This window comes from Aphelocoma coerulescens, chromosome 4, assembly GCF_041296385.1.
Source record: "Aphelocoma coerulescens isolate FSJ_1873_10779 chromosome 4, UR_Acoe_1.0, whole genome shotgun sequence".
In the NCBI taxonomy this organism is placed as follows: Eukaryota; Metazoa; Chordata; class Aves; order Passeriformes; family Corvidae; genus Aphelocoma; species Aphelocoma coerulescens.
The window spans coordinates 37,156,147-37,174,647 of record NC_091017.1 but is presented as its reverse complement, the minus strand read 5'-3'; the positions used below and the strand labels follow the sequence as shown (position 1 = coordinate 37,174,647).

At 36.1% G+C, this 18,501-nt stretch overlaps 1 protein-coding gene across 19 annotated transcripts in view; it reads left to right on the top strand.

Moving 5' to 3' along the window:
* FSTL5 (follistatin like 5) overlaps window positions 1-18,501 on the top strand; it is a 386,298-nt gene that overhangs the window by 168,941 nt on the left and 198,856 nt on the right. Inside the window, exon 1 of one of the 19 annotated variants that reach the window (XM_069013615.1) lies at window positions 16,757-16,883. The exons of the other annotated variants lie outside the window; for them this stretch is intronic. The gene's annotated coding sequence lies outside the window, so the exon portion shown is untranslated. Of the gene's footprint in view, window positions 1-16,756; window positions 16,884-18,501 lie in introns of those variants that run through there. 19 annotated transcript variants of the gene reach the window in all.

Genomic DNA, 18,501 nt, shown 5'->3' with positions numbered 1-18,501 from the left:
TAATTTGAGGGAGTACTCATGCCATATTAATATTTGGTTCTCTCAGTTATGGAGCATATTGCAATACAACCAGCTACTGAAAATAACTTTCATTTGCAGTATCTGTATGCCATCAGTTATTCGCATTTCTTCTGTTCCCAAGAACTCTGTGGGATAAGGTAGGCCTTTCAGAAGCAGGAACCGAAGTCCGTAGTGCATGAATTGAATTTGTTAGAGCCTTTAGTCTGTTAGTCTTTCCACAGAGATGCACGATCAAGAGCTTGAAATGCACATTGTATTAATTTCAGTGCCAGAGCTTATGTATTGATTTCTGAAACTTTGTCATGTCGTGTAAAACAGAAACTGAAAGCCAGTTTTGCAATGGGAAATCAGAAATATTTTAGATACGTAGAATTTTTCCACTCAGCTTTACAAGGCACACAGAAATGCCTTCGTTTTGGTGCATTCTTTTCATTACTATTTTCTCACTACTAATTGTTTCATAGTTTCATGATATTTGTTTCCATGTGGGTTTCTGTTTGATTGATTCTGTTTTGTTGTCCTGAGAGCAGGAGAACAGGATATGTCTTGTTCTTTTTTTGTTCACCTTTTACATTTTGACTTGTTTTTCTGGAGCTAGAAAAAATGTTATCTTGAACAATATCAAACTGATTTTTTGGCTGTTCGGTCTAAAATGTTTGGCTACCCCTATACTAAATAAATTAGCAGCAAATGATGAATAATGGAGCAGTCATTTTCTTCTACTAAATAATGAAATTCATATAATGAAAAAATAAACCATTCTATTTTATGTTATCTGAAAAATTGATAACCAGTTTGTAGGCTTTACATTATTCAGATAACAGAAAATATGCAATACATTTGGATTTGATCTGCTTCTTCCCTTCAGCTATACAAGTACAAGGTTTAGCAGAATACGTTTCACTTGCTCACTCCTAAACCCAGAAATACATATGTTACAAACTAGGTATTAGAAAAATCAAAGTATATTTTTTGGCCTTCAATGGAGAAACAGTTTTGTCTAACTTTTTGCTTAAAAGGTAGTCTGAATAGTCATTGGTATTTCTTCAAAGATAAAAATGTATTGGCTAATTGCTTGGTACAGAGAGCCATGTGTTTGACAGGCAAATTTACATACAAATGTCTTAAAGGGATATCAAAATGCTTGACTTTCTCTTCTATAGTAATTGTGTTTAAAATAACGTGTTTTGTGTGCTTTAGTTGTGACTTTCAAGATGGAATTTTGACTGAGCTTTTCCAGTATAGTATTATCACACTGAAGATATTTGGAATAAATTATACAGGGTAGCAAAAATGTGTTCTGTACTTCTGCTGTTCACATTTCATATATGCTTTTAGAACTTCAGAAGTCAGTTTATTGCCAAAATGGTTTGCAGCTAATAAAAATGACATAAAAAAATTCCTGGATGAACCTATGAGCTAAAATCAGTAGCACTTTTACCTTTTTGATACATTTGTATTTTTTTCCTATATAAAGTGTTTTATTTTTGGCACTAAATGACCATACATACTTTACATGAAGCACATCTAACCAGAATTTCACAGAGAAATCTTATATCTCTGAAAAAATTATATGGCTGCACAGACCTTGAGTGCACTTATTTAATGTCCTCCAGAGCTTTAATTTGAGGACTTCTGTACTTTTTTTCTCATGCTATTTCCTGATAGATATAGAATATACAAAAGCACCCTACGGAGTTATACCCACAAGGTAAGTCACAAGTCATCTTCTTCTGTACCTAACTGGTACTGGTTTTTTGCTGGTTTGGTAGCAGCATTTTTGAACTGGAGAGCTAGCCCCAGTATGAGATTACATGTGTAATCCTTGCTTGCATTAAAGGAGTCCAGACTTTTGTCTCAGAGGAAACCATTAAAACATTTGCAAACCACTAATCTCTTCAGGGATTTTTGATTGTTTATCAAGGGCAAGTCAACTGGGTGGCAATTCTATTTTATATTTCCTTATTTGGAGCAGACAATGCTAAAATACACAGAACAAAAATAGTATACTAGATAGAAATTAATCATTAAGAAATCAAACTAGCATGAATGAACCCACATAGAGTCTAAAGCTGGTGTGGTCTCATACTTAATACTCAGAAATAAAAAAAACCCAACTAGTTACTTAAAATTGTCTTACTTGACTCAACTGAACATGGCTGAAATGTCTAATTAAAATAGAAAATGCCTGCTATTGTTAAACATTACATTACAGCTTTAGATGTCTGTGAATAGTAAAAGTTACATTGTTTGGTGACATTATTTATAATTTTGCCTGGGGATCACTAGTTTCTGCTTGAGAGGAGAAAAAATGAAATATTGGAAATTTAGGAACATGAACAACAGATGTTAAAAAACTTAGGTCATCAAGACTATATGCTTAAGGTATTACATTTTCATTGAATCTAGTGTTCAATCTACAGATGAATGTGCAAAAGAAGAACTAGATTTATGCCAATAGGCAGGAAGATGATTGCATTCATATTGAGGTTGCCTAACATGACAAACAGCCTTCAACTTGAAGAAATGAATCTCACATTTGTTTATTTTTCATTTCTGTAGCAGGAATCTATTTCAATATTTCTGTTTTTCTGGAATGTGGCACTATATGATAGAGAAGACAGGCAATTTTTATGTGTCCCCAAACCATCTAAAGTTAAAATTGGAATTCTCCTGGAAGACAACAGAACTCAGGCTGATCACAGTTCAAATTCTGATGTGAATTTCTCTGTTAACAATCAGGCAACAACAGTCCATATCAGCCTCTCTCTTTCAGAGTTTAGTTTTGTGTATGAAGTACATTTATATACACCAAAAAACCCCCAAAACCAATACAACTGGTAACTGCAGTGGAGGACACAGATAAGGGAGGAAAGACTCAGAAAATTAAAGGCATTCTCGGAGATACAGTAATGATATTGACACAAAGCAGTGCCAAGAGTCTAATAATAAGAAACTTGTCTTCTGAATACTTGCATTCTATGTCAGGGGTTGTAAATATTACTATATTTCTAGCAATTTATCATTATGTTCTTGAATTTAGGGAGACAGCTATAAGAACTGAAAAACAATTCTTTTCAGTATACATAGCATAGGTTGGTTTAGTGAATGCAGAGCCTATCAGCACAATGAGGGGTATGCTCCCGTTGGCTTAACTCTGGTCAACATTATCTGTACTCCTTGAGTGTATTTTTAGACAGTTTAAAAAAAAAACCAAAACAAACCATAAACAAGTAGAACCAGAACAACACCAGAGTTTCATTCACCTAGTCTCCAAGGTTTAGAGACAAAGGGAGAAAGGCATAAAAAGTCACCAGACCTCATACCTTAGACAACCTGGTTTCTGAAGCATATCTATGACTATGGGTATTAGAAGTTTTAGTAGTATGAAAAACAGTGGGAAAAATTGAAGATTTGAGAGCAGTGATTTTCTTTCCAAGTCTCATTTTATATGATTTCTTATAGCTAAAATTGGATTGGATATTGTGCAAATAAGAACAAGTTTCATTTCATTAGTTAATGTGTGTTTATATGGTACTAATTCCTTTTTTTTTGTTGTTTTTTTTCTGGGAGCTGGTCACATTATCCACCAAATTAGGAAATGAACTTTCTATGCCACATTTTCTAGTTAATAGGAATTTATGCTTTATCTGCTATGCTAGCAGTTATTTTCCTTCCATCCCCCATCTAGCTACACTGTCCATAGAACACAAAATTATTTAAGAGGCATATGCCTTGAGTGTCAGTGCTGTTTTTTTTAATAAAATGTTTTGGGTTTTTTTTTTCCTTAGTGAAACATAGTGAAAATGCAAATAGACTGTATCATGAAAAGTACATATGCTTAAAACTAAATGAGATAAAACCACAAAAGAAGAAAAAAACCCAATTTTCACATTATCTCCTTACTGCATAAAAAAACTGGTATTATTTTAAAGTCCCTGAAACTTGAGAGCTGGAGCATCCTTAATACATACTGGGAATTCCTTCAGGTGAGTTTTCAACACAAGCATGAGCTCAGTATTCCTAGTTAGGGCATTTTAAATGAGAAATTGCAACCTAACAAACGAAACATTCTCATTTCCAAAATCCACTGGGCCTTTGTGTAGCAGTAGTCATTCCAAGGTACCATGCAGCAAAAATGTATCCTCGTTATTGGGAACAAAAGGAGCTTATACTCCTCAGTGACATGGCTGCTGTGATGTTGATGGTGATTTACTTGAAGCGTTCAGCGCACTCATGCATCTCACAACTGTAGGCAGCGGTCTGAAAAGTCTGTCTGCAGCCAAATTTTCTAGGCTCTGAAAAAAAAGAAAATTAAGAATGAAAGGAGGAAAAACTGGCATTTTTTTACCTTACTGAAACAATGTTTTAGCTGTAACCTTTTCGCATTCTGTCATTTACCCTGATAACAGGATTTGCTTCTGTGTCTTTACGTAAGTAGGGTGTTAATCTCACTGTGATTATAGAGCAGAGATACACCCCTAAGCCTGTTTATGATAGGACCACAGAGAAAAATGGACACTTCTAGCCCTGAGGAGAAAGTACAAAGATTGGGAGTGTTTTATGTTGGTGTGCTGAGGAATCTGAAGGTTGGATGAAGGAGATTTCAGGCTAGCACATGGCTTTTAGTACAGATTTCAGCAAATTTAACCTATCTGCAATTTCAGGCTTCAAAAGTTTGATGTCGGTGTTTAGAACATGAGCCCTTCATGTTCTTCTACTGCCATATTAACATCTATAACATGAACATTGACACAGAAGTCATTTGTGATTTAAGTACAGGTTACAGACAGATACTGATTTTAAGAGGATTGTGTTTTTGTAGCTCTGACCTTCTCACACTTGAAGTGAGCAAGTGTACAAATGTCTATAAAATTTAAGAATTTCTTTTTAATGTGGAATTTAGGGCTATTTAAAAGATGTTTCAGGTGATTAATGTTAAGAAAAATGACAAGAAAATGTATGTGTTAGTGAATGCAGCTCACAGCTAAATAGGCAAACAAATCCAGAGACAACATCGAAGTGTACACATCTTGCATTTTATAAGATGCTGACTGCCTACAGTGAAACTTTTTAATAGCATCAGGAATGTGTTTACTTACAAGATTGTCTTATAGACCTAGCACAAGTAGTTTAACTGCTTGATGAATTTTAGGTAACATTAAAATTATTTTGAAATGCTCTCTAATAAATCTCCTGATGGTTATTGTACTTCATATAAGTTGTTTTCTTACCTTAATTATCAGCTCTGTGCAGAGGTAAATTAAGTACTTCCTAGTCAGTATAGAGTTAATTATTTATTAACTACCATTTTATTAATTATATTTTTCTTTTTTTCTTTTATAGTCTGGGTTCTTTAGAAAAGGAAGCTTATAGAGTCATCTGAGTCACCTTTTCCTTTTTTTTTTCTCCTGTCAGTCCCCTCATAATAATTTTTTAAGTGTATTGATCAAGTTGAGTCAATTTGGAAACAGAAATTGTAGTTTTAGAAATACATTCTGCCATGTTTGTCCTAGTCAACAACTTTGCAAAATTAACTACCTAATTAGTATCTCACAGAGAGAAAAGATGTTTTCAATATGTGCTGCATATAAGTAATGTCAGGCTAACCTCTGTATACATGCCAGAATGTTGGTTGGTTTGTCTGTTTGGTCTGTTCACCATGTACTCTGACTATTATCTGGTAGCATGTTCTGGGAGACATGGATTTACTGTAAAAAATGAGAACATTTTGGGGCAAGGAAAAGTAAAAAGCAAAGACAAAGCTGAGAGACAGAAGATAGACATCTGTGAGAAAACAAGTTCCATTAGGGCTGATGGCTCAAAGAGCAATCTATAGCCTTTATTTTTAATTCTTATGAGATATAGCCAAATGATTGTCATTTCCTCAATAAGAAAATTATGTAAGTTCATAAAGGAGATGGAAGAAAGCAAAGTGTATCATAAACATTTTTCTGCAGAGGGAAGACTGTGTGTCTTCCACAGAGAACACCTCAGATGTGGTACAAAGAGTGCTCAGGATTTTAACAGGAAAGTGTCTGAGACATCGAATATTAACCTTATGCAAGTAGATATGTGGACCTTAACACTCATTTTTGTTCAACTATCTCAGGACTGAATCTTGTGGGCTTTGAACACCTGACTGGAATTAGTCATTAGCCAACAGGGGGCAATATGCTGGTCTTTCCCCTTAGGCTTCCACCTCTTCCTTGGAGCAGTGGGTGACCCTGCATGGATGGTTTTCTGTTGATGCGCAAAGTGGTGTGAATTGCTTTGTTTCACTGCAGTGACCAGGAGAGTGCCTAGAGTTTAGAGAAATAAGTTCACATGAACGTGGCTTAAATTTGCCTTCTGACTGGTTTCTATTAAATGAAGCTTGGCTATAAAAAATAAATTAATAAAGGATAATAAATAAATTTTATAGAAAGCCATGCCATATACGTTTGCAAACAATGCATTTGTAATAACACTGCATTGTTTATGAAGCATCGCTATTATTCTGTGGTGTTAGTATGTTTATAGGAGCATTGCTGTGTAAAAACAGCTCCAGTCATATGGTATTCTCGGGGGAACAAAACTATTATAATTCCTTCTTAGCTTTACTAGAATTCAGCAAATAAATATGAACATTATCTTTGGGTGAGTGAGAACATTTTGCACTTTTTAAAAACTTTTATGTCAGAAGAAATAGCAGGAGGCATTCAGAAGATATGATTATTTAAAGCTGGAGTAGTAGAAATGGAAAAAATTGAAAAGAAGTTCTAGGTTCTGTACTTTAGGAGTAATGAGACCAAATTCTGTTCTAAAGTGTTGCAAATGACAGTAGAGAAGAGAGATGTGCATGAGTATTAGTGCAGAATGAGTAGTATTCATCATTTTGCTTTTCTGAAATGACACCAGAAAGAATACTCATTTCACTTCATGAGGATGGAAGAGAGGAGCTCTCTGAACAGATTATAAGACTTCTGTACTCTGTTATGTGTTGTCAGATTTTTATTCGGTTAAATCTTAACTCTGGCTGGGTTAAGAAGCTTTATACTACTGAGTACCATTACTGTGGGTAGTATTGATGAAAAGCAAGCTGTGAAGGGAACTATTTTGCTTTCCAGTACAGTACTGCACTATATCAGAGACATATGGCAAAGACTTTCCCAATATGGGGAAAATCAAAAGTATACTCAAGCTTGGACAAATTTTTGACTGAAGTTGAAGTGCTCTTCTGTTTCAGAAGTGAATCAAAATTTTATAGTGACAGCGAATTGAGACTTCTCAGAATTGCAATTTGTTCGGAGCCAAGGGGCTTTTTACCCTCAGTAAATTTTATTGCCTTCAAGTATTTTAAATGTGAGCTGTTTTAGGATCCTGTACCCTCAGCAAAAATCAGGCTACTGTCTATTGGAGTCTCAACTACTTTACCTGGTCAATTTTTTTCAAGTTAATATCTTCCCATGGAGAATTTTTTCCAACAAATTTATATTTTCTAATAAAAATCTGTTACATTATCTGATTCTTGCTAGAACAGTGTTTCCAGTCAGCTTCATTCCATATGATCGTTATTCTCTCAGTATCCTTAGCATCAAAATGCTTACTAGTGCATTTTAAATTCTTCTGTGACCCTGAAGTGTACTGAATGGTAAAGAAAGCAACTGAGATGACTTTTGCTGTATTTTGTGGTTTTACCACATGCAGGAAAACTTGCAGTGTGACTTGAAAATCTGAAGGGTAAGTTCTCTCTAGCAGAAAAGTGTATTTATTCTTATCTGTTCACCAGGATTCTTTCTTCCTTAATATTTTAGTTCATTTCCTTTGATTTTATAAAATACTTGACGAAACATAAAACAACATAATGATTTTTGTAATGTTCTTTATCAGAATGCCTACAAGAAGAAAGAGTTGATTTTTGGACAGAGTTTGGTTATTCCTTTGTGTTGCTAGGTGCAATATATGTCTTCATAACAAGTTCAGTTTTGATTTTGTGGAATCACTTGTCATGTATTACATAGACCAGATTCATAGGAATCCTAGCAAACACAGTATGAGGACAACTGCAGTACAGCAGAATATTCTTTATGTGACAGGTTAACTTTTCCTAATGAAATATTTACCTTTACTATTAAAGACATGCTTGGGCCTTTTTAAATAACACACTATATTCTTCCTCACCTTTTCAGTTACTTCTCATTTTAGATCAGTTTCTTATACTCTTTTTTCATACTGAGCAGTTGCTAATTTTATTAGCAATTACTCTAAAGTTTACCTCTTATGCACAGAATTGTTCTCAGGATTGGCATACCATGTATGGGGGAACACTGTAAAAAACTTATCTAGGCCCTTAGCAATACTTTATAGGTAACTTACAACTATTTTACTTTGGTTTTAATCTTTAGATATTAGTAGCTTTGGCATGTTGCTCACTTGAAGGCAACATAAAAACCAGTATTATTCAGAGACTGGATTTGCCTGATGAGTATACAATCTAATAAAAGTTCGTGAAATACGGTGTTTCCTCCCTTTGGGTTTAAAGAAGACTATATGAGACTATGTCAAGTAGTTTAAAAAAGGTTGACTTCATAATGAAGAGAAGGCCCTAATGTGCACAAGAAGTATTCAGATATAATTGGGGGCTTAGGGTTTTTTTAATACTAAAATATCACTTAACTTTTTGTTCTAGTTTTGTTACATTGTATACACATAGGAGTATTTCATATCCAAGCACAAAGTGCTGGAATTCTGGACTCAATAATTGAAAATATGAGAAGATTTTAGATCTTCTGTGTAGTGGCAGAAATACTAGATTTGTTTGAAGTGCCTGTGATATACCCACGAGTCTATTTATATCAATTTAGTCTAATATTTTGTTTTTGGAATGATGGTTTAATTAGGATGACCTTTTGATCAAAATTTAAATGATACTTGTGAAAAGAAAGTGAACCGGGTCTGCTGCAGGAATCTGTGTAGTGGTAGATGCACCCTCCTTTTGCACAGTCCTGGTGTCTCACAGAAGAGATTTTTTGGGGAGAATTTTGTCAACTGACTGACTTTTCTTCTTGAACTGGAACCGATGAGCACTGACACCTCCTCCCAAATTTGTGCTCCTTTCATAGAAACAAAGATCGCCAAGAAAAATCTGCTCACGGGTTCTTGAAGGGATCTTTGTGTTCTGTAAATTTAAAATTGCCTTTATTCTCAGGAACTATTTAATGATCAGTGGTTTGTGGTTTGTCCATGATAACTGTTCACATTAATGTGATCTGAATGTTGTTTTGCAGTTTTCCTTTTGATCCCTCAGAAATATTCTACTTAAAAAAGAAATTGAATCTGATTGCAACTTAAATGTATAAATGGGCAGTTTTAAAGTGGAGTTTTGTACAGAGAAATAGTAATTTTTATTAAGCTTGAATGTTTCCTCTTCTCTATGAACAGATTATTTGACTCATCTCCAGATCATCAGCTCATTTTGAAGCTAGTCTTCTTTCAAACAAATCCATAAGCATCCTACTTTGTTACACATCACTTTTTAATTTTTAGAGTTGTGGTAGTCTGTTTCTCATCTCCATATAATTGTTATATCTATGATGTTTACAAGCTATTCATTTCTCACCTAGCAGGAATACAAAACGTATTTCCAAGTTCATCCAATCATGCATTTCTTGTAAGAGTGTAAGTCAGACAGGTTGGCCTAGGCGGACTCAAATAGAAGCATGACTTTCTGTCACAACGTCCAGAATCACGTAATAATGGATTTCATTACTGTGCTACCAGAGAGGGAAAAAGAAATGAATTCAGAATAATAAAGCTACCTGCCAAATCTTTTCACATTAGGCAAGCTGTGATTGACTAAGTATAAAGATGTAGGTGCTTGTAAATTGTGAATCTCAGAAAATTTTCTCTGTTGTGAAAAACGAGGTTCACTCTTTGTAAAATTTTAAGGAAAGTTTAATAAAAGGGACAATTAGGAGACAACAGCAGCAAGGGTGTTACGGCCGCCCGGGTACTTCGGCAGAGATACAAAGGCACACCTTTACATCCAAAAGCTCGTCTTTAAAAGTACATCGCTTATTCCGTATTCATCACCATCATGCATCATTCATTGATTCTTTGGAGTTGCTGAGTATCATCTTATCAGTCTTATCTTTTTCTTGGCTCCATTCCGTCTGGTTTCGGGTTCTTCTGATAAGATTTTCCAGGAATGTGAAGACCCCCCCCCCCCCGCCCCCCATCCTTCCCAAACTGGCCACACAAACTACAGACATTCTACAGCATTACATTACAGAACCCAGGCAAAGCTTTTCTAACATTAAGGAACGTAAAAAAACCAACATCACAATCCATTCATAACAGTTACGGAACATGCGAAAAGCCAACATCACAATACCATTTATAACAGAGGGATCCGCCGGAGGGACCCGCGGTGATGCGTCCCGCCCGCGGAGGGATCCGCCGGAGGGACTATTTGTGATGCGGTGCTGCCCGCGGAGGGATCAGCGGTGATGAGTCCCGCCCGCGGAGGGATCCGCCAGAGGGACTATTTGTGATGCGGTCCTGCCCGCGGAGGGACCCGCGGAAGGCACCCGCGGTGAGGCAGTCCTGGCCGCAGAGGGATCAGCGGTGTTTGGTTGTACATTTGGTCAGTATGAGCTTGCCTCGCTCGCTGCTGGTTAAAAACTCTGCTGGTCACCGTGCATTAATTCAAAGAACACGGTTAAGTCACACTACTTTCGTATCAGTGGAGGTCTAAGATCACTCATGAGCTATTTGTTTATGTCTGTACTGTAAAATGATAGTTCCTTGATTTCAGTAAGCAAAAATTATAGAAATACAAAAACCCCTACATCATGACTTCTCATTTTTACAGTGCTCAAGTTAAGCAAATGCCCAAATAAAATGGCAAATAGTCCGCTTAGAGGAGAAAAAAAGGAACTGAAACAAACCAAATATAACTATGACTTTGAAAGTATGAAGAGTTTAGTCATTAGCACTTGGAATGCTTTCTGTGTTAGCTGCAGGAATTTCATGGTACTGACACAACTTCAGACGGTGCACTTAACACTTTGCTAAATTATTTGCACATTTTTGTCTGTTTCAGCTGGCATCACTGCCTTGGAAATCTTCAGTGTCTCTTTTATCATAGCACACAGGTATCAAGTCACAGGAAAGCGTGCCTCATTTGGAAAAAATCAGCTCAACTTGACTATGATGGAAAATCCACAGAACTTTTTTTTTTTTCTTGCTGAGTTAATTTGTGGTGCTCTTGTGGTGTTCCTGTGGATGGAATTTTACTGTCAAGACTTGGGTATATTCAAAAAAGTTCTTCAAGAAGAGAAATGTGGGAAGGAAAGGCACATCACTCTTGTGAGGATGAGGAAGAGAGAGAAAGATAGAAGTTCAGTACCTGCACATTGTCAGGCATACATACCCAGAAAAGAATCACTCCACTTATGTTGATAAAAAAATAGGCCATATATATTGATGAATATTGTTTAAACTGTCTGTTAGATTCAGGAGGAAAATTAAAAATAACTATAAAGGAAATACGTAGTATTCTTTCAAGATAATGGGCTTTCCACCTCCTTTTCAAAAAAGTGATGGGGGCTCCAGAAAGCTTTACAAATACATTATCCATCATTTTGCTGTTTTCTAGAAATGGCAGTGCTAACAGAATTCTGTGAAATTTATTTACAAATACATGGGTAGCAATACTATTAAAATGTCTTTTAGCTTTAGTTGAATTTTCAAAAAGTGATGCAGGTTAAATTCTGTATGAAATAAAGAATAGGTTTAAAAACTCAACAAGAAGTTTGTATTAACCAGTATGACTGGAAGTACACTAATGTCCAAATTCTTCAGAAATAGCTATGGCAATTTGTGGATTAAATGGCTTTAAAAGTCATTCCTATTCCTATTTGTACTTTCTTTTTTCCTAGACTGTAGTACTGTGCTACTTCAGCTACATACAAAATGAAATTAAGATGGTGAAATAAGTTCTGCCATGACTTAAAATGAATGTAGGCATTACAGGAATGTTACCTTACAATGTAGTATTGAAAAGAAAAATCATACAGTTATAATTCAGTCATGCTTGTGCATAAGGATAAATGTATAGTGTCAAGATATAACTGTTTTATGGAAAACAAAGCCAGTTATCTGGGTCATTCCAGGAACTTTCAACTAATGAGTCATTTCACACAGATCTCGTATAGGTTTGTTTGATAGTTTTCAAAATGCTGTAAAGGCAGCCTTTAAGCATAGAGGAAAATATATTGTGAATTATAATTTCAGTCATTCAACTAAACTGTTTATGAGAAAATCAATTGTAAAAATTTAGTTACAATGGCATTGCTACTTTAAAAGGATTTGTGATGAAATATTTGTTTCTGCTTCAATTAATAATTTAGGGTTGCCAAGCATGAACAGGATTTGGCGACCTGAAATGACTTTTAATTCAGTTAAATGAGTTTTAAAAAACAGTAGCTCAAAATAGTCATTCCCATGGCAAAGTTTATTTCTCTAGCTATAAAAAGCAAATTTACATCGGCGCATCTCATTTCATAAATTTCTTGAAATTACCTATGAAAGTATGATGTATTAACAAAATATTTAGCTTTATTAAGAGGCATGAAAGTTAATTTTGCTTTTAGAAACTGCATTTACAACACATATCATAACAGGATTTTCATTTTCATTCGTTTGAAACATTTCTGTACTTCAGTAGCTAAACCACTGAAACAACAGACAGGGATTTGGCAGCTGTGGTGATCATAAGCTTCAGTTTAACTTCCTGCCATTTTCTGGTGGGAAGAAATGCAACAGCTGAACCAGGTGTGTGGAAGTTACACACCACTATAAATGTTCTTGTAGACAGCACTCTATTGAATAGTAATTTAAAATTACCTTTTATGTTTTTGTACAATTAGTTCTATAGCTTGTATTTCGTAAATGCTTAAGGATTATCTACTACTAAAGCTCTAGATTAATTCTTACGTAGAATGCTGGTGGGTTTTACCAAATTCTAATATTATCTAAGAAAAAAAGTAGTATTTTTTTCTAAGTTTAGAAGGGCAATTTGTCACTAAACAGAAGTTATATCAACTAAAACAAAAAGCATGACAGTTGAAATATCTGGCTAGATTTTTCCTTTCCATTAAAAGCTAAATGCTTTCTCATTCATAAAGAAATATATGGTTTTCTTGTAAGATTGATTTTCCTTGAAGTAGGAGATAGGACTGTTTGTAGTTTGACTTTAGTTTGCTTTTACATATTTATTAGAAGAGAAGAATCAATTCTACAGCAAACTATTTCTATAAAGACTACTGCATATAAAATGGAAACTGTGTTACTGTGGTTTAGCAAGAAAACTATGTTTTTTTCTTTTTTTCCCCTGGGAATTATATTTCACAGAAAATATCTTTAGTCTAAGCACAGAAAAAATTTTCAGTAGTCACGTTGCTTGACTGAGTCATCTCACTTGGGCATTATTTTCTGTGAAAGTAATCACTTTTATATTTATTTGAGTGCACATCTCTGGTTTGTCAGGTCCATAGATGTAAAAATAATTTTTGGTATTTTGCTTTTCCATGTATTTTTTTTCTTTTCATAGAGCAATATTGTCTCCTAAGAGAGGTCTGGAAAAGCATTTTGCCTTTTTGTTTTAATACTGCCTAGCTTTCAGTGTGATTTTTTGGTATTTGTAGATATTTTGGGTTAATTCTAACATCTTTAGAAAAAAACTGACAACTTTGCTGAATATATGGAGCAGGTAGGATCAGTCCTGCTCTGAAAAAATAAAAAAAACGATGAGGTATATACTCAGTGCGTGGGACTCTGTATAACTTTTAGCTTACTTAAAATGGCAGAATTAAGTAATGAAAGTTCAAGCATAATTAAGATTATTTTCTTCCAGTAAAGTCCAGAGGGAAATAGTATTGTTTCACCATTAATATGTATATTCTTTATAGAAACACTTTTTAAAAAACTTTCTCTAAAATATTTACTTTTTGTACGTTGTTTTGTTGGGGTTTTTTGGGGGTTTGGGGTTTTTTTTGGTCTGTTGGTGGTTTTTTTTTTCCTTTCCGAAATCCACACATGGGTCATTAGTGTCAAAGTTTGTTAGCTAAGTGGCTCTGAGAGCTGTTGTCATATATACAAGTGTGCAGTGTTTTGCTGTTCTTTCTGAAGGGCTTATAAAGATCATATCTCACCTTAATAATTTTTACACCATTACATTTCATGTGTTTATGTTCCACATGTGTAAAGGTCATAGAAATTATTAGTATCTTACTGGTTGTGTAAAAGAAATTGAATGAGAAATTCCATATAACAAAACCATCATGATATTCTTTTAAAGATTTTTTTTTTTTCTAAAAAGTGCCACTGATTAACAGTTTGGATTATAACACACACACACCCACATGGCCTTTGCTGTATTATTGATGCCTGAAAATCTGTCAAAGCTCCCACAGTATTCCTGTAGTGAGTCGTTCTGGCATGAAAGCAGCCCACATAATGCTCTCATTGGTGACCAAGACAGTGCTGAGTTTTAGATACCACTGAACATTCTTTCCATAAAGGGCTTTTCTATTTCCACTCTGCCCCTCTGAAACCAAGAAGTTGGGAAAAGCCGTGGCTGGTGGAGCTGGCCCAAACTGGCCAAAGGGGTATCCCATTCCATAGAACATTCTTCTCATGGTACCAGCTGGGCAAAAGGAGGAGGGCAGGCTGGGGGGGAATATTGGTGGTTAAGATGTGGCCCTGTTACTTCTGCTGTTTTACAGAAGATGGCTGGGCATCTGCCTGCCAGTGGAAATGAATGAATGAATTCTGTATTGAATTCCTTCTGAATTCCTGTGAGCAAGCAACTGGGTGGGCAGTTACCTACTGTCCGGGGTCAACCCAGCACAGTTCCTTAGGAACAACTGGAAAGAAATGGACAACGTGAAATTTACTGAGAGCAAATGTTTCACATCAGTAAAACTGAAAATACTTGACATTTCTTTTTCAGTTTTCCTTGAACAGTAATGGTGCTGCACTTTAACCATATGGTTTAAATGCTGCTTAATGTATGTGCTACTTTTTCTAGTACAGGTCCCTGGGGAAGGTAGCAGAAAGACATCACAGCTTTTATCTGCAAGGAGGGCTTTGAAGTTAAAAACTCCAACAAAACAGTGTTGTTTCAATGTCTAACACAGGAATTGAATAAACTCTGGATTGTGGTATGCTAGTTTGTACCATGGATAATTGAATGACCTGTTTCATGACAGCTACTTGATCAGGGGATGGGTTAAATTTTCTTTTTATAATGTTGTTTCATATAGAAGCATATTTAATCACAGGGAAAGCCACATATACCTATCAAGGAAAGAATAGCTTTTTACTATATTATTAGCTCAAAATGGACAAATCTGCCCTTCATGTGAAAAGTTGCCAAAGAGGAACAGTTAATATTGTTATTGTGTGACACAGCAGTTAAACCTTGGTTCTTGAACCCAAATCCAGCCTTCCTGATTTTAACTAAGTAAAACAAAAATTCCAGTCAATAACTTAACTGAAACTTTTGATTGTTTTGATCATTGTTGCTAAAACTAATCAGTTTGGCTTTTGAATAACAAAACCAATACTTAGGTTGTTTTGATGACTGAGAACTAAACTAGCCCTTCAGAAAGCCTTATTTCAAATAAGCATTAAAATGTGTGAAAGGTTGTTCAGGCTATGACCTTTTCAAAACTGCTGTCGCTGTGATGCACATTTCCTGCTCTTGGTGACATTGGGCGATGTGTTTGGCAGAATGGAGGATTGCCTGCTGTGCTGCAATTGAAAGGCAGTCAAGCATTTGAATAAAGGTCCATGTGTCTGTGATAAGGCAAACGTGCAATTTGTTTCCTGCTTTGTGTTAAAGAAACTCTTTTTGCCACTGGTTTGATGTTAAATGAATTATAAACACTTTTCAAAAGATGAAGATAATATGTGAGAAAGACACAGTTAATGCTAATCAGAGCTAAGGATTTAATTGAAAGTAATGAATTGCTGGCTTGAAACTGCTCAAAGGACATCAGTCTATATTTACACTTAGAGCCATCAGTGCTCTTAATCCAAATCTATTCAGCTGTTTATGTCAGACCTTGTGTGCATTTTCCATTCCCCCTGTGTAAGGCAAGTAGCATGTCTGGAGCCCACAGACCATTTTATAAATTTAATGCTCACTGGTCAAACGTAAGGAGGGTGATTAATGACGGAGATTTTTACAAGACTTAGTATTGTGCCCAAGAATCCCCTCCTAGCAGTGAAGGAGAACTGGGCAACCTCTTCTTGGTTCCCATGAGTGTGAGAACCATCCTTGCTAGGATGGTAATGTCACCTGAGGGACCTGGCAGGGCCCTGGGCTACGAGGTGGCACACAAGAACTTGCTGTGTGGGCCCTGGGCCAGAGCACTGCCCAGCACCACTTGGGTGGTGAAATTGAATTTGGTACAGGCAGAAATCTGAACAGGGCACCTCACTGGAGGAAAGGCTCTGCAGTGGAGTTGTCACAGGCATTTGCTCTGATATCAAAGCAGGTGTTTAATAGCCCTGTGACTGAACAACAAATTTTACAGAGGCAGGAACCCACAGAAAGCCTTTTTATTTGCAGGAGGCAAGGGCCAGGCAGCTGCTGAGCCCCCTGATGTGGGCACCTGGAGTAGAGCAAGCCTATAAAGGGGTTGCTACGAGGGCAAGAGAGGAGCAGGTGAAGGCCCTGGAAAGGGGGAAAAGTTTCTGCCTAATAAGCAAAACAGGTGTTTGTGTAGTTCTGGTTGTATTGTAATTTCTACTCATTTTCTTATGTGGTGTTTTTTTTCCTGATCTTCAATTTCATTCAAGGAAAGGAGGTATGATACGATTTTTCTCTTTCCTGAGGAAACTAAATTGTGTGAATTTTGCTGAAGATGGCTGCTAAGCACTGGGAAGAGAAACAGATTAATGTGGACAAAGATGCTAACCTGACTGCTTCTGGCTGACAGATGCACTTTTTTTGGAAGTTTCAATATTTTAGGTTAATAGCTGGGTATTCAGCATTTACACATCTCCTTGGTATTACTTGGTAGTATTTTGTTCTCCTTTTTCTCACTGTAGTTTTGCATATTACTGCGTTTAAAAGTGTGTCACTTTCCCCTAATTTGTTCCAGCTTGCCTTTATAGGGCAATAAGAAAGTCACTTTATTTGAACACAGACCCTTATTCTCCTGAGTGTATTTAGGCTTGACTTTTAAGGTTGATAAAAGCCTGTGCAGTCATAATGCCTGTGTCAGTTTCTGTTGGTCCTCACTGATAACTACTGAGCCCACCAGAAGGTCTTAATCAAGTTCTATGGAGGTGTGAATCTTTACAGTTCTTCCAGTGCCTCTACAAGGAAGGAAGGAGGGGAGGAAAGGGGGGTGAGTGTGTGTCTGAGGGCACAGGGAGCAGGCAGCAAAGAAGGGAGGAGAGGATAGTACAAGACCCAGCCAAAAATTAATTTTACACACAGCCAGAATAAACTATTGTATAAAGCATTCCAGCTTACTTGGCTGCTGCTGAAAGGAAACCATGACACAGCAAGAGAATGATGAGCCATGTGTATGATTTTCTTTCACTCCTGCAGGTGGGAGCAGGGCTGGGGGGTGTGAGCTGCAAGGGTCTGTTGCTGAGGGCAATGGGCTGCAGCTGCAGATCCTCATCCTGCCCCTGCATGGGTGTGGAGCTTTTGTTTGTCCTTGTTTTCCACCCTCCCATCTTTGAACCACTAGCTGTCTTTAGTTTGTTAAGATAGGGGCTGTTACGTGGTGGAAATTGATTACGTAATCATCATATTGGCAAATTTTGAATTATTTTTTTGTTTGCTCTCAAATAATCCACTCTTTTCTTTAAATTTTGTTCTCTGGCCAAAATATTCCTAACCAAAGAAAAAAAAAAATCTAAATTTCTGAACAATTTTGTAGAGCAAGAGTTCTGGATAATGAGTAGAGCAGATTTAGTGTCACCCTCAGTCAATGTAATTACAATCTGGTCTTGCTAGTGAAATAAAAATTTGTTAAAGAACTGTTGCTAAAACAGTACAGTTCAAAAATATAAAACATCTAGAGTTTTAATATTTATGAGCAGCTTCTCAGAGTTCGTACTGGGGTCATGCTCAGTGTTAATGCCCTATGAGTGTTAATGGTAGATGGTAATCAATTTTATTTGCTGCTAAAACCTGAGACTATACTGAACACTTGCTAAAATAAGGATTACAGTCTTGGTTAGGCCTTTCATGGATACTGTATTAAGCAAAGATACAGCTGTAGAGCTGGAATTGTAATTTAAAGAATGGTTTTAAATAGAAGAGCAGGGAATTGGACACAGGTCTTTTGACCCTGGAAATTACCAATACACAAAGTATTGGTGCATTGTCTTGAAAAATAGCTACCACTTTGTTTTACATGGCATGTGTGTAATGCAGCAAGTTAGGATAGAAGCCATGACTGCAAA